The sequence below is a fragment of the Protopterus annectens genome, chromosome 12.part0 (genome assembly GCF_019279795.1).
Source record: "Protopterus annectens isolate FY-2018-M chromosome 12.part0, PAN1.0, whole genome shotgun sequence".
Taxonomy (NCBI): domain Eukaryota; kingdom Metazoa; phylum Chordata; order Ceratodontiformes; family Protopteridae; genus Protopterus; species Protopterus annectens.
In genome coordinates this window covers 602,492,951-602,511,178 of record NC_056746.1, presented here as the reverse complement: position 1 = coordinate 602,511,178, position 18,228 = coordinate 602,492,951, and the positions used below count along the sequence as shown (strand labels likewise).

Genomic DNA, 18,228 nt, shown 5'->3' with positions numbered 1-18,228 from the left:
AGGAGTGATGGGGTATTCTGATAATTTGTTGTTGAGGTGTTGTCTGATGATTGTGGGTGGACAGATAGACCAGCTTCCAGTTTAGATATATAAATGTAACTCTTGCAGGAGGAGTCAGTATGTGTTAGACTACATGGTTTGGCAATAAACATAGTATAATAACTATAGAAAACTGCATCAGAAAACTGAGAACTGAAAGACTGGCTAAGGATGAGATTAAAGCAGGTTGCATATCCATGGTAACAGGTAGTATTTTGTGAGGTCCTCTGATAATATGGGTGGCAGCCAATAGAATGTAAACACAGTATAGACATAAAATCAGTGTAAGATGGGTGAGGGAGTAAAAGGTATAACTAGATTAGTCACAATAATTAGGCTTATCAATTTTGATGGAGATTTTTTCTAAAGATCATTGGCTAACTCATGGTTTGGAGTGTCACTCCAACAGTGACAACCATTTAGAGCCAAGGTTTACACAGCCGAGTCTAGTACGAAATGTTCTGTGTCGATGGAACTCATTGGGAGGGAGAATGAGACTTCACAAAGTGATATTTTTGTGCTCTCCAACAACAACCAATGAAAACGGAGCAGGAAGTCATTTTGTGAACAAACTAACACAAGAGACACACATTTCCAAAGTCACCAGTCCATTTTCATTTTTTTTTCCTAGGTTCATAAGTTCATAGGAGGTTATTAGGCTAATGGCCCTATGGCCCTTACAAGCCCAGACAAGTTCAACCCTTGTTCCCTTAAGGGCTAGAGATACAGTCTATGTTATAAGCATATCTAAATCAGCACCGACTGCTGCTATCCAGGATGGATGCTGTTTCCCATCCAATCCTCCAAATTACACGTAAAACGGGTTAATGAGGGGCTCTATTCCACCTGTATTGGAAGTTTATTCCAGATGAGAGGCAACCTCTGAGAGACATATCTGTCTCTCCCACAACTCCTGTTCACGTCACATGCTAGGTTAAGGTCCCTAGAATGAGTGAATCATGTACCATCTGACTTACAATGTGCAGCATTTCCATTAAGGCAGGATCAGAGGTTGCTCTATATGCAAGACACAGGTCACCTCTGAATAGTCTGTAGAATACAGAATATAGTGACGGTGGTTTCAGTCTGCCCCATAAGACATGTGCTGAAGACCTTGAATTTTCTTTGTGAAGAACCTTATAGGTCTCTTCAGTTGGTGCAGGTGCCTGTTTAGATACATACCAAAGGGAGCATTGTACTCTATTACTGGCCTGATGAGGGAAGAGTACAGGGGGGTTATAACCTGTTTTTTTCTAGAAGCTATAAAGTTGCTTATGAGGTGAGCAACGTAGAAGGCCTTCCTTACCAAAAAGTAAGGTTGCTGTCAACCTGTGTCTCACTACTGATTTAGAGCTTAGGGTGTTGTTATTACTATGGTAATCTGTAGGGATATTGCCTTAGTCAGATGGGACCATAATGCATTTTTTGCATTAAGTTTAAGGCCATGGTTTTGGTACCAGCCGTTGGTTTACGTAAGTCCTTCTTGTAGAATGTTAACATAATTTGGGGACTCAGTGACTGCTCCCAGTTTGCAGTCATCAGCTTTGTTAGCCACAGACCTTTTGTTTTTGCTTGTACTTCTGAGAAGTAGATTCCAAACAATAGGGGCCCCAGCACTGATCCCTGTAAAACACCACTGGTAATGTGTCTGCTGGTGGAGGTAGAATCCCCTATTTTGACTGTATATGTTCTGTCAGTGAGGTAGTTTGCAACTCACCTGACAGTATATGGGTTGACCCCAAGCTGCATGAGTTTTTCAATGATTCTTCCAAGTAAACTCCAAAAATTTCCGAAAAGCACAATGGGGCTGGAAACGTCAGTATACACCACCAGTAACACTGTTTGAAAGAATTTCCGATTATTTATTAACGTTAAAATTTCTTAAAAACAAAAGTACATGAGCGCTTTCGTTTGGCCTCTGCCAAACTTTTTCAAAACATTTAACACTTCATTTCCTGTTACCTATATAGGAGTAACCTATTCCTTATACAAATTGAATGACATCATTAATTAAATAATTGAGTAATGATTGTTAACTACAAGAAACGTGCCTTCTCCCCTTCGTTTGTAACCTTTTTACTTCCAGCCTTTTCTGTCTTTCAAAAACCATAATAGATCGTATAAGTTATATAGTACAACATTTAAGCATGATAAAAAATGTCTTATGTAGAATGTTGCTTATTCAACAACAAAAACAACGTTTTTAACAACACTTTCACTGTATATGAGTAGTTATCTTCATACGCATTTTTTATATCAGCGTTAAAATATATGTGCGTGTATACGTGTTCTTTCATTGTGTACCAACTAAATGTTGATGGTCATATTTTATATGAACACTTTTTTCTGAACCTAACTATTATTAGAACATCCCTTACTTGTAATAAAATACCACCATTGAAAAGTGAATACAGATGTGCCTTATGTGTATTTAATATATGCATATTTAAAACTATAAGGTTTAAAAAATTGTAAAAAATTGATGAGTTTCATTTTGTAATGTAATGATGTGATATAACGATATGATATAAATGTGTAATGTATAGGGGACTTGGTGGTCATTATAAACAATCGATCTTTGTAGATTATTTCACCAAAAAAAACTCTCTAAGTGATGTTAAAATAAGGTATTTTATGTGTGTTTATTTTATTAAAATATGTTACAATGTATTACAATTTATATATTACAAATAAATCATTAATTAATGTTTTGTATGTTGTTACATGTATGTATGTTTTTATCTATTTGTAATTAAACATTTTTCCCTAATAAATATATTAATAAATTAATAAATAAATAATTTCAATTTAATTTAATTATTAATATGATATATAAATAAATAAATAATATCTCTGATGTTAAAAAAACACATATATTTTAAATTCCTTTTTAAAATGATGTTTTTTTATATATATAACAATCGCTAGTTAATTTATAACTATCTTGATAAAGATTTTAATTTTAGGATACTGCTTATTGAAATGTAGTTGTTCATTCCAGGCCAGTTATTGGAATTTAGTCTTAATTGCCACTCCAATTCTAACTTTTCCAGCATGGGTTGCCATGCTCCTCCTCTCTTGTCTTGTCTAACTACCTCCAAGACCACAAATTTAAAGGAGTGCTCAGGGTAACTTTTTATATGTTTTGCCAGGGCGTTAATTTCACACCCATCCCTAATGGCTCTGACATGTTCACCTATTCTCTCCTTAAATTTCCATTCCGTCTTTCCTACGTAAAACATGGGACAACATGTACAAACTCCACAATACACTACTTTTTCTGTGGAGCAACAAGCTTTATATTTCAAAAAGATCCTAGTATTGGAAATTGTTATTTCTGTAGTTTCAAACAAATATTTACAAAATTTACAATTTCCACATCTAAATGTTTTTCCCACTTCTCCATTTCCATGTGATTCCATAAGATTTTTTATATTTCTACCTTTTTTATATACTATGGTCGGTTCCTTATCCAGAATACTGTGAAATGACGTATCATTCATAAACACCTGCCAATTCTTATTTAAAATAGTTTTTACTTTTTTACTATGCAGGCTATAGTTTGTTATAAATGAATTCCTAAATTTCCTATTGTTTTTAGTAGGTTCTCCCTCTAAAACAACCAACTCTGTTATTTCATTATAATAGTTGTTGTGTCTGGGTGGTGGTGATGATGTTGATGTTAACTCTATTGCAGTATAAACGTTATAGTTTAATAATGGTTTATAAACTAAATCTTCATGTTTTTTTACCACCTCTGCCATTACATTGGCCACAACGTAATCAGGGTATCCTCTATTTAAAAACATATTTGACAGATGTGTACATTCTGACAGGAAGTCTTCCCATATGCTGACCATCTTGGCTGCCCTCACAAACTGACCTTTAATTACTGCCTTTTTCTGTGGAAATGGGTGACAACTACTATAATGTAATAGTGTATTACTGTACGTTTTTTTGCAAAATATTTGAGATTTATAAGTTTTCCTATCCTGGTCCTTTTTTAGTAACACATCTAAATATGAAATTGATTTTTTATCATAAGTTGCAGTAAATTTTAAAAAATGTGTGGTATTATTTATATAATCTAAAAACTCATCAATCAATTCTATGCTCCCCTTCCATATTATAAAAATATTGTCTAAAAAACGTAAATACAGTTTACAATGCTTAAAATATTCAGAACTGAAGACATGTTCGGTTTCCCACATGCACATAACTATATTAGCATACAAGCCGCCGCAAGGGGATCCCATTGCTACCCCCTCTTTTTGTAAATAAATGTTGTTGTTAAAGTAGATGTAATTATTTTTTAAAATTATGTCCAATAATTGATCATGCAAATTAATGATATTTTGTCTAACACCCTTTTCAGATAAATAATTATTAAACCAAGTAATACCTTCATTATGCGAATAGATAAAAACATACATACATATAACAACATACAAAACATTAATTAATGATTTATTTGTAATATATAAATTGTAATATATTGTAACATATCTTAATAAAATAAACACACATAAAATACCTTATTTTAACATCACTTAGAGAGGTTTTTTTGGTGACATAATCTACAAAGATCGATTGTTTATAATGACCACGACGTCCCCTATACATTACACATTTATATCATATCGTTATATCACATCATTACATTACAAAATGAAACTCATCAATTCTTTACAATTTTTTAAACCTTATAGTTTTATATATGCAGATATTAAATACACATAAGGCACATCTGTATTCACTTTTCAATGGTGGTATTTTATTACAAGTAAGGGATGTTCTAATAATAGTTAGGTTCAGAAAAAAGAGTTCATATAAAATATGACCATCAACATTTAGTTGGTACAGAATGAAAGAACACGTATACACGCACATATATTTTAACACTGATATAAAAAATGCGTATGAAGATAACTACTCATATACAGTGAAAGGGTTGTTAAAAACGTTGTTTTTGTTGTTGAATAAGCAACATTCTACATAAGACATTTTTTATCATGCTTAAATGTCGTACTATATAACTTATACGATCTATTATGGTTTTTGAAGGACAGAAAAGGCTGGAAGTAAAAAGGTTACAAATGAAGGGGAGAAGGCACGTTTCTTGTAGTTAACAATCATTACTCAATTATTTAATTAATGATGTCATTCAATTTGTATAAGGAATAGGTTACTCCTATATAGGTAACAGGAAATGAAGTGTTAAATGTTTTGAAAAAGTTTGGCAGAGGCCAAACGAAAGCACTCATGTACTTTTGTTTTTAAGAAATTTTAACGTTAATAAATAATTGGAAATTCTTTCAGACAGTGTTACCGGTGGTGTATCTTGACGTTTCCAGCCCCATTGTGCTTTTCAGAAATTTTTGGAGTTTTTCAATGATGCCTGAGTGGGAGATTTTGTCAAAGGCCTTGGCCAAGTCAGGGTAGGCCATATGCCCAGATCTGCATTCATCCAGGGCTTTGATGACAGTCTTGAAGAAGTCCACCAGGTCCAACAGGCAGGATCTCCCTTTAACAAAACAAACTAGGTCGGGTAAAGTGTTTGAAGGTCTCCTGTATCCTTGTTGATAAGGGCAATGATAATTATTTCCATGGCCTTACAGATAAGGCTGGTTAGGCTAATGGGTCTATAGTTCCTAGGGTCAGTGGATGCACCCACCTTGTGCAAGTGTTTGATAATAGTTGTTTTTCATTCAGCAGGGACAAAACCAGTGCTTAGGCTCTGGTTGAAAAGGGTACCCATTGATATTGCTAACTCCTGTTTTAAACCATTGAGAATGCAGCCTGGGATGTTATTAGGCCCCATAGGGTCTGTGTTTTTGGCCTTGGAGAGGGTGGTTAAGATATGTTCTTTAGAGATACTAGGTGGAGAACAGATAGTAGGATTGCTTTGGGGTATATTTGGCAGGGATGGGTGGTGGCGTTCACTGAACCTGTCTGCAAGCATGTTGGCTATTTCCACTGGTTTAGTATATGTGGTACCATTCCACTACCAGTTCCACGCAAATCTGGACTTTTCTTTTAAGGTTTTGGATGTAGCTAAAGAAGGCCTTATGGTTATCCTTAGCTAGGGATGCTAATCCAGATTCATAGTTAGCTTTAGATGACTTTGCAAGATGTCTTATTTGCTTGTTCAAGCTCAGAAGGTGTGCTTCCAGTTCTGAGATCATTCCTTCTTGCTCTTAGACATCACTTTCTTTCTCTTGTTGTATAACCTGTTTATGGCAGATGTCCACTAAGCAGCCTTAATATTTCTTGAGGATTTACTGTGGTCAAATCACAAATGGCTGAGTCAATACACTTGTATAGACATTTATACAATGTACTGGTGTATATCCCAGTATAGCTGTCCTTGCTACCACTGGGGACAGGAGCACTGAAGCTATTAATGCCTTCTCATAAGAGGCTATACTAATTTCTCCTGATGGAGGGTCTGATGTTATCGTTACTCTGAAAGAGACTGATTTATGATCAGAATTCACCAGGAAGGGCTACACACTTGTAGTGGTGCGTCATTCTACCACATTGGTGAGTGCCAAGTCTAGAATGTTTGGGCCCCTTGTGGGGGCACCAACTATTTGCTCCATGGCATTTGAGTTAACAAAGTCCAAGAACCTTTGGGCAAGTGTGTTTGTACATGTATAATTTACCCAATCAATGAACAGGTAGTTAAAGTCACAAATAACCACGGTGTTTAGTAGCAGTTTGAGTGGCTGAAGTAGATCCAAGTAGGTAATATGGATATCATGGTTCATGGAGAGGGATTGCTAACTGACAATAACTTGGAAAGGGGTCTTTCCTATAGTTATTTGCACATGGATTACCTCTAGGGAATCATTCTGTTTAACCAATCAGGAGGTGTATTTATCTTTGTGAATATTGATACTCCTCCTCCTCCTTTAGTTTTCACGTGTTCATTTTGCGGTCTGAATGTGTGGAGGGCATTTTATCCCAGTATGGCCAGGGTGCTGCCTGCACCATGTGTCTTTGACTGTGCAGATGTCCCCATTTTTCAAGGAGAGGAGTGCTTCCAGTGAGTGCAGTTTCAAATTTAGACTGCTAGCATTTAGCAGCATAACATTAAGGTTGTTTTGTGAGGATATTTTTATGTTGGGAATTTTGTTTTTGTGACATTGCCAGTAGCCAAAATCCCAGAAGTGACAGGTGGAGATCATCTCTGGCAAAGCATCATGGTCTATCATTCATATCATCCCAGGCTGACAGGTACTGGATCCCCCTAGAATGATATCAGAAACTAAGCCAATTGTTGAAGTCAATCATTTTTTTGTCTGCATTGAGACATCATCCTAGGTGAAGGTAGAATGCTGCTTAAAGCTAGGGGCGTACCTGCCTGGGACACATTATCAGAGAACTCAGTCATGTCTCTCTTCAGAAAGTCCAGTGAGGTATGTCTCAAGTCATTCACACCAACATGGACTATGATAGAGTCATAACAATGCCTGTTGTTGAGAGATTTGAGTGCATGTGTGATGTGGTGGATCCTGGCACTTTGAATACATCCAGCCAAAATGATGTTTGGAGAAAGGATTTTTCACTTATTCACCCTAGACTTATAACCAAGGTGACTTTTCCGATAATCCACTAGAGGGCATTACAAGATCGCAAACACTTCAAACAAGCCTAACTCAACAGGCGAACGTGCTAAGCGTGGAAATCAAGCTATTGTTATTGAAAATCCACAAGAGGGCAGTATACAATCACATAACAGTGAAGAAAACATTTCCGTCCCAGTAGATGGCCATTCAGCATCCGTTTTCTTTAAAATATGGATTATGAGGGACATTTTTTTCCTGTAAGAGGCACACAGCAAGTTTGTGGATTAGAATATAAATCCTTTAATTCCACCATGAGGGAATTGAGAACACTATGTTGAAGTTACTTGCCATACAATATGACAATGTGTACTTACAAGAAAGCCTTAAGAAAAGGCATGTCCCTAAAGGGCTTAGACTATATAAATTTCCTAATGGCATGGATGTAAACAATTGTGATACAGATGAACTTTTTGCTCTATTTGATGGCTTTGGGTTAGAATTTATTATAAAAACAAATAACAAGCATATTAAAATAATGCTTGATGATTTAGATAAAATGGATAATATACTTACAAATGATTTATTGTTTGATGTTAATAAGGTGCAATATGAGTGAATTTTTGAAAAAGTGGACAATAATGTAAAGTTGAAATTAGAGCGTAAAAGTGAGAAACTTTTAAGGGATGAAAATGACTATTTAAAAAAAAACAAGTGCATTTTCTACCAAAATGGTTTATTAGTTCACAAAATGGTTTTGAACAGGTGGGTTACAATGGTGGTTTTGACCAACATTTACCACCTTTAGGTGAAGATATACAGACCGATGAGAATACAAATTATTACGACCAGTTTGTAGACCAATATGAAGCCAATTTTCCCATATTGAGAAGATCAGAATGTTTGGAAAATAAGAATAGGCAGAGGGCTTTTTTAGGAGAGACTCACGTACAAAGAAACAACAACAGAAGCAACAAAGGGGGGGGGGGATACAGAAACCAATACAGGTAAATGGTACTGACATACAGTCTAATACTGTGCTGACTAATAATGGCAAATATGCTTCTTATGAAGGGTTTAAGATCTATAATTATACTGATTCGGTTTTGGATATAAACTATTTTTCTTTATTTAGAAAAGGGTTTAAGTTTGTCCCTACCTTCAGACTGAACACGGTGGATGTTATTATTGAGTTGAAGTTATTTACTAGGAAACTAAATTTTAAAATTTTGTTCAAGGGACAGGATCTCACTGGAAAGGAAGACAAATTTAAATTGAAAAAGAAAAGTTGTTTTAACCCACCACTGCACCCCCTTATTCTAGCTTTTGAAAAATCTTGTGAAGTAGATATTCAGAATGAGTTTAAACACTTTAGGCTTGAAAAACATTTTAATTTGAATATTGAAGAATACACTTTACTTAAACAATTTAGAACAAACAAAGAGCTAAGAATTATGAAACCCGATAAGGGTGGGGGCATTGTTTTGTTTAACAGTATTGATTATATTAATAATCTTACAACAATTTTTGCTGACAATGAAAAATATCAGGTTGCATCTAGACATGAAGTCATGTTAGCACATAGAAAAATCCAACTATTCTTAGAAGATTCGCTGTTACAAAGAGTCATTTCAGAGGATTTATTTAACTTCCTGACTTCTGAACATACACTTATCCCAACAACCTTTGGCATCCTAAAAGTACACAAGTGCATAGATGAGGATCCCCCATTTAGGGTCATTATTTCAGCACAAAATAGTTCCACATACACCCTTTGTACATTTGTAGATAGAATTCTTAAGGACATGATTGGTTTAGTGGACTATTTGCTAAAGGACTCTTGGGACTTTCTGTCTAAATTTAATGAGTCTTGGTACAACGATTGCATTATTTTTTCCACTGTTGATATAGTAGACTTATTCACTTCCATCCCTCACAAGGAGTGTTTGGATTTATTCTATGAAGCAGTTAGAGAACTCACTACATTTTATGATACTATGTTGAATTTTTTGATGGCTGTTATGGACCACATTCTGTCCAATAATTATTTCACATTTGAGAGGGAATACTATAGGCAAACACAACAGGTAGCAATGGGGGCAACATGTGCCCCCATTTACGCTAATCTGGTTTTATATGCATGGGAAAAGAAATATATCTTCACAAATACTTTTAAACCTTTATGGTGTACATACTATCATTTTCTGGATGACGTGTTTATTTTATGGAATGATTCAAATGTGGACCTTGATGGGTTTTTGGACCACATCAATCAGATATGTGCATATTTTTAATTTACAGCCAAACATTCTAGTGAGAAAATTGAGTATTTGGATGTGATTATTACTAAGGACACATCCAACAAAAAGTTTGCCTCTAGTATATTTCGGAAAGACACCTTCTCCAACAGCTACCTTGATTTTCAGAGTAGTCACCCCTTTCATATGAAGAGAAACATCTATAAGGGGCAGTTGGTAAGGGCTGCGAGAATGTGTTCTACATATGACACCTTCTTGGAAGACGTTTCTAACATAACAGAAATGTTTAGGGTAAGGAGATCCCCAAAAGGACTTCTTGAAGAAGTAACAAAAGGAATGACGGAAGGATGGGGTTCAAAATATAAGTCCTTATTGGGAAGTGGTGTGACCATTCAAAAAACGGGTAGTCAACATACTCAAAGGGTCAGTTTTGACACTAGTATAGTCATTCCTTTTGGTTCAGGTGAACGTGCACTGAGAGACATTATAAAGAAGAATTGGCATATATTCAAAGGAAACTTTGATATTTTCACACACTATATACAAAGCTGGGAGAAATTTTAAATATTTGACAGAGCACACTTTCATTAACAAGGCTATGTTTATCAAAGGAAGTACTAAATGTGGTAGTTGCAATCAATGCCCCTACATCTTAGATAGTGACGTGGCCCTGATAGCTGAGCATGGTAGGGGAATTCCTCTACACAAGGGTAATTGTAATACGAGAGGTGTTATATATATTTCAGTTTGCCAACCATGTTCATATTACTATATTGGCAAAACAGAAAGGAATTTTAAGACCAGAATATATGAACACCTTTACGCCATTAATAAGGGGAATGTAAATAATGCATTGTACAGGCACACAGTAGCATGTGAGGGAGATACAAGATTTAAGTTTGGTATTTTAGAAGTTGTCCCAAGGAATTTTAGAGGTGGTTGGTGGGAGCTTCAGGTTGATCTTAGAGAGTTTTATTGGATTATTAGATTAAATGCCACTGCTGAACCAGGGTTAAACGACCATATTCCCCTGGTTCTTTTTCTAACAAAAAGAGCTTTAAATATCTGAATTTTTATTGTATTTTGTATATTACTTTTAATAATGTAAAATTTAATATTTTTTAAAGTTTTTTGTGTGTATATTTAAAGTACAAAGGTTTAGTGTCTATGTCTTTAAAATTGTGAGATAATTGATTGATTGTTTCATTGCATATAAAGGGTATTGACTTGGAGCAATATAATTTCTTCTGTTTCTTGTTCTGAGGAAGTCCCCGAGGTGTGTACTGGGGAAGAAAGTACTTAACACTAAAGAGACTGGAGTAATATACTCTTTGTGAGCATTTTGTTTCATGTGTTAGGCTTATGGTGCAGCTACTTGCTCATATTGGCACCTTTGAAGTTTTATCAGTAGTTTTTTGGTGCCTTATCAAATGGATTTGTTGTCGTTATTGGATCCTGGCACTTGACAGACAGCTGACCGTGACCTTTTCCTTATCAAGCCTGGTGAGTGGGATATCTTTGTGTCTCACAATGGCGTCACCTATGACTAAAACATTTGATTTTGTGCTTTGCCTTAGGGGCATGTTTGTATGTATGTGTACATTTTTATGTGTACTGTGATTTGCTGGGAATGTATTAAGTGAAGTGTGTTTATGTTTGAGAGGTTTCTGATGTATAGGTAGGCTTCTAGTGAGAACTTCTGCATATGTAGGTTTAGGTGTTGTACGCATGGTTGGTGCAGGAGATGAAGTGATTGAGCTGACAAGCTGATTAGTATCCGATATACTGATATGTGAGTGAGACAGCCTATATTCTAGATTCTTAGTATAGATGTATCCCTCACATATTGAATTTGTGTGAATTAGGAAAGGTGGGTGTAAATGAGGCAATTGCTATATTACCTCGGGATGCCCATGTTGATCAGGTCAGATGGAGAAATGGTGGGAAATTGTCCATTCAAGATGCTAGGTGAAGTACTGCAGTCAGTAACAGGGAGGGGACTAGAAGGACCAGGTATGGATAAGGGACAGGAAAAAGTTCTAAACTGTGAGGGGCTTAATGGGTAAGACTTGTGGAGGAACCTCAGAGGCTCAGCTGAATGTCTAACTGGGCAGTGAAGCAAAACAGTGAGAAACCTCCAATGGAGTACAAGCAGTTGACTAAGGGAAAATTATATATCTAAGAGTTTGAGTCTGTAACTGCCAATGGTATCCTCCACTGTGAGATAGTACATTGCTATGATTGTGGTGCACACCACACAAACCCGTGCTAATGCTGGCAACAATTAGCAACAAAATTAAACTGATTTCAAGCACTCTAACCAATAGCAGCACACTAGACTAGGCCCTGGGTAACAATCACCACTCAAACAGGTCATTGGCTACACTCTAATCTCACTAGGGTGTAGGGAGGCCTCTTTGTGGACAAACACTGGATTAGTACTCAGAAACTGGAAAAACAGACTGCTTATAGCAAATATGAACCAAGTCTATGCTATATGGATTTTAGATTTAAAAAGATAACACCTCTTTGGCCATAGACAAGATGGTTAATTGTAAGATTTGTGCCCTTTCATAAGACTGTCAGGGGAAAATCACTGTAACTAAAGAGATACCATGGAAACACTATATCCAGATTTATAAAAGACTATAGAACCATACCTCAATTATCATAGGATGTTCTCTTCCACAGACACTTTTGAAAACTGAGTTTAGAAAAATTCTTCCTACTCTTTCGCAGATAAGACTTCTAATGAGCTTATAACTAAAAGTTGTAACAGAGCCATGGAGGTGGATTAGAACATCAGTGAGGATTTTTCCAAAAGACTTCTAAAAACCATGTTATTAAAAGTTATGACACAAGAAAACAAAAACAAAACAAAAAAAGGATAAAAGAATATATGAGCAGAAGTAGACATCCACACAGCATGGTTTTAAAACTGAAGATAACAGAATGATTAAGCAAAAGATATCTAAGAACATTCTTTTCCCATGGATCAGTAATGGCATTTGGGTCAGTCATATCTAATAGTGTAATAGTGCAAATGTAAAATAAAATAAAATAATAGTATTCAGTCTTCAAACAACAGCAGTTTTAGTCAGGCTTCAAATAGAGAAACAATTGTGAACTATACAATGATGACTCATTTGTACTCAACCATGAGCATGCCGATAACTGGACAGCCCAACCAGTGCACCCAGTGTAAATTGGGCATATACAAATAGAATAAAGTCTGGCCACTGAAGTACCATTGAATGGGCAGACTTTCAGTTGAAATATGCTGAGGGACAGTGCAAAACAGAAGAAACATCAGGTATATTCTCAAAAATAAACCAAAATTTACCTTATTTTCCTTTCTATTTCTGTGCTGTGCCTCATAAAAATCTCCACAGGGGAAAAAAACAACAAAGGAGAGTCTCTTTTCTCCGTTGCTTCTCCTGCACTGTACTGATGTACTGTGCAAGTGTGGGGATGTAAATCTCATGCAAGTGTGAAGTACATCAGTAATCAAGGAAGAAGGTGAAGGAACACTACAGCACCATTAAACAAAGATAATATTTAAGAAAGGTAAGCAATTTCTTTCTTAAATAATGCCATTGTATAATAGCTTCACCCTCTTGATCAAAACACACTAACCATGAGTAAATCCTGGTATATTCACACCCTAAAAGGGGTTATTGCTTAAATAACTTGTCACTGCTGTCCTCTTCAAGCATATGAAAAAGAAGTATGCTTATTTAAGACTGCATTTGGTACTGAACGACAGTTTAAATACACAACATTCATTGTATAAAAAATGACTTCTGCTATATTTTCATTTAATGCCTCTCCGATTTCAGTTCAAGTGCTTTAATTAATATGAAAAATTTCTCTAATACTGATATAGCACTATAGCTCTTATAGATACACTGTAAACAACTACTGCTGGATCCAGAACAACTAGAAAGTCCCCACCAAGCTTCTATGCAGGGGGGGCTACACCCTCCCCGACTATATGCATTAAATTACTGAAATATACCAGCACTGGAAATATACCAGCAATGGAGAGAGGGGAGTGTTTGATGAGTCTGTTTTTTCAGTGAGCATAGACATGTTGTAGTATCGAGTTCCCTTGACATTTTGTTTAAACTTCAAAACATTTTAGTCTGCAGTAGATTTTAAAACTAATGTGATAACAAAAAATATAGAACATGGTTACAAAATTCTAACCAGAGGCTAATTGCTCTTTGTGGGGCTATTTTAAGCCTAGCCAATTATCCCATATGACAGAATCAAACCTTGTTCCTCTTGTTTGTAAGGTAAACACCTTAACCATTATGCCAACCTTACAACTGAAATGCTGCACTCCAGACTCAGAAGTGTTATGCTTAAAAGTGTGAAACATTTGTTTTTCTTTTCTTTTTTTTATTGTAATAAAAAAGTGCAAAATGTAATTTCTGTTTTTTTGAACCAGCCAGCCATTATCTGAAGTGCCTATTCATAAATGATGTAACACAATTATCTTCAGTCAGTGAGAGCAACCACAAGATAATTCACAGATGTATTCCCCAACATCAAAAGTGCTTGATGAGCAATAGATTTTTAGTGGCAGTTATTGCGGCTTGAACCAGGTGCAGTATGACATTTGAATGCAGACACACTGATAAAAGCAGAAGCAATAATAAGCTGAAAGTATTTCGAGGAATCAAAAATATATAATAATAAATGATGTTAAGATGACTTTGATTTGAAAGTCAACAACATTTGTTAGTTTTGCCTTAAAGCAAGCATTGTAAAGTTAAAGTTAACTGTGACAACCAAAGTTTGTGCTTAAGGTTTGTTAATAATATTATAGCCAGGCTAAGACATTACAATAGATACTGCAAGCTTTCTGCCTAAGGTGTGGGATTCTTGTTTCAGCCAGCAGTTCATAAAGCATCCTATTATCCTGAGTGTCCTCAAGAACATGCAATGTTTTGTTGTCTGCAGCAGGAAATGTTAATTACTGAGTATGTGTTATAATGGCTGTGTATTAAATAAATCTTGTTTTCAAATATAGTTCTGAGTGTCATTATCACTGAAACTTTACACAATGATTTTATATCATTTTACCATGTAAAATATTGGCATCAATATAGACAAAAGTATTATATACAATGAAAGGGCACCCTCACACAATCATCTCAGAATGTGTATTCCAGTGTGATATCATCAAACCTTGGGCAATAGATGACATTCTGCCTTCAGCACTGGCCCTCACAACACCAAAGATGACAATACTCTGGCGCTTCTTATACATTTTTGCTGTACTAATACTTTTATCACATCTGCAACAGGACTGTGAAAACCAGCAAGTCTTCGACTCAATAAGTGTGGTGCCAAGCACATAGGAAAATTTGAATTTAGGGGATTTAACTACTGTCTATCATGACAAACATCTACATTTGGCATAAGAAGAAAGTGAAGTCTGGTGTTAACCTATTTTCAGGAACCAGCAAATGAGATAAGGCTGAGAAGTGTCCTTTGTACACCATGACTATAGCTTTGCAGGGACTGTGTGGTCCATACAATGGCTGTTGCATAATTTACCGACTGGAATCTTGTTGTTTCCTAGTGGGCTGAACTAAGCGGAATCGCAAGGTACTGACTGGGTGTGTTACTGGGCTTAGCTGCTTAATTAACAAATGCACTACTATTGTGACAAAACCTTTTTACATTTTAGTGCAGGCTATATAGATGTTTGTACATTAGATGGCAGAGTCTTGGAAAATATAATGTAGTAGGTACTTTGGGGGTATAATGTAATATAACATTGTATAACATGACAGCTCTGTGATATAGCTCCTTATGGCATAATAGCCACTCATGATAGGGTACAGGACAACAATGTAAGCCATATGTCATGCCATCCTGTGTACATTAGTCAGATACTGCACGTTAATCTGGTTTTCTATGCATTTCCCTTGGGTGATAGTGGAGAGAGTGCCCCAGTTTACTATGGTGCAGGTTTATCATTGTGCTTGGAACATAAAGCAGTACAGCACTGTGCACTACACATCTGAAGAGTGCACAAGGCCTAAGGCACGGATAAAATAGCATGTGCATTACAGTGTACAAGGGGATTGTCTTCATGGAATTACAGAGACAGCAGTATGCAGTATAGAACATTATGAATGGACTAGCATTCGGGTCTCTGAGTGGTGCTGCGCTCATTATCAATTCCTGCGTACAACTATTCATTCGCTATCCATATGCTGAGACTAATGTTATAAAAATGCAGAGGCCTGGAATTTCATAGACACTTTTTAATGTGTACTGATGAAAGTATAGTGCACCTTTACATGTCAGTGCATTTATAATAGTTGCTGTGCTACATGGAACAGTAACCAAAGCCACTGTCACAATTGTATTTATTGCCAATATATTACTTTAGATAAAGAATTTAGCATCCAGTGACAAAGGAGCCCTTTATATTTAAAGCTTCAGCAAATTGTCTAACATAAAATGTGACATGCTTTGCGAACTACATAAGATCTGAATGTTTTTACATAGATAAAACTAACGAAACATTTAAAGAAAGAATTGATTCTCAACTGTCTGAGATTTGCAGACAGAAACTAATGCTCTTAGTAAACACATTATGCAGTTGAGTACTGAATATTCCTTTAAATTTAAGGTTTTGCAAACAATTTGTAAGCAAAAAAGAGGGTGTGTTCTTGTAAATGATACTGACATGGCTGAATATAAGTGGATACATTTCTTTAGAGCTGACAAGTTTCCAGATCTAAATAGTAAGAATAGCCTAAAACCATTACGTAAGAAAAAGCATAGCTATATATGAAATGGAATTTCGTTACGTTTTCTATATGTTTTTACATGCTCTTTTATATTTTTATACTACATACTTCTATATCACATATTTTTATATACTTTTTATGCATTCCGGGTTCTATGCCTGAATATATATGTTTTTATAATGCTTTAAAATGCTTTTTAGACTACATTTTAAGTAATAGTATTTATGCAATGCATTTTAATTATTGGTCAGATGACTGGTATTCAAATATGATTGGCTGGCATTTCATAATTATAGTAACTAACATTGTTGATATTATGTTGTGTTGAGAAAGATTCTTGTGGATTTGAAAGCTTCATCATTAAAGTGTTTGACAGTTGGACTCTAGCTTTTTCTTTTATTTTCTACATGGAACAGTGGCAACAATATAAAGTAACATGATATCAGACAGATATGCTACTCTATATATATATATATATATATATATATATATATATATATATATATATACACACACACACACACACACACACACACACACATACACACACACACACACACATATATATATATATATATATATATATATATATATATATATATGGTTCCTCTTTATAATCTTGAAATACTGAAATCTCGAATTTCAGTATCTCGAGACCATAAAGGCAAATTTTTAAAATAGTGAAAGTGCATAATCGCAAATTCGAATATCTTGAATTCACAGTTATGGCTTTACACTTTGTTACATGCAGTGTTTTATGTGGATGGTGTCCGGTATCTTGTGTGGATTTAGGTGGAATTTAAGGTAAGTGAGTGTTTTGTAAGGGTTTTGGGTGGGAGTTTGAGTGTATGTGAATGTGTTTGTAAGTTGTACGTGTGGGTTAGGGTTAGGTAGGCAGGTGAAAGTATGAGTGTGTAAGTGTTGGATGTGTTGGTGTTTGTATATGTGTGAGTGTGTGTCCTTGGGACTGTAGAATGTCTGGGTGTGAGTTTACATTCTTCTTCTATTTGTGCGATCTCGGAGTTAGTATATATAAGTAGGGAGTGTGGGGGGCACAGTGTAGGTTTGTGGATGTGTGGTGTTATGTTTTTGTGTGTTTTTTTGTTTTGTACTGTGGGTATTGTGGTGTATGTGTAGTGTGGTGTATACTGTGTGTTCGGGATTTAAAATTTTGTGGTTTTGGGCTGTCAGTGTTTTGTGGATTCGTCTCTAATGTCTCGAGATACTGAAATTCGAGATTTCAGTACTTCAAGATTATAAAGGGGAACCATATATATGTATGTATGTATGTATATACAGTATAATATGTGTGTGTGTGTGTGTGTGTGTGTGTGTGTGTGTGTGTGTGTGTGTGTGTATGCATGTATAACAATGGACCTGTAGGATTTATGTATGTATACAATGCCACTGAAACACTGACATAATCATTGATAGGATTCCATAGCTTTGGAATATCTCTTGTTATTGCTACTCTATAACAGTGATGTAATTCAGTTTCACTTGACAACTTTGATATACGGTGCAGATCTCTCTCTCTCTTATATTTTGTTATTCATTTTGTGTAGCTTATTTGCATATGACCTGTAC

At 35.5% G+C, this 18,228-nt stretch overlaps 1 protein-coding gene across 1 annotated transcript in view; it reads right to left on the bottom strand.

Annotated features, from left to right (window-relative positions):
* LOC122816739 overlaps window positions 1–18,228 on the bottom strand; it is a 1,006,513-nt gene that overhangs the window by 801,344 nt on the left and 186,941 nt on the right. The gene's annotated exons all lie outside the window — the stretch shown is intronic.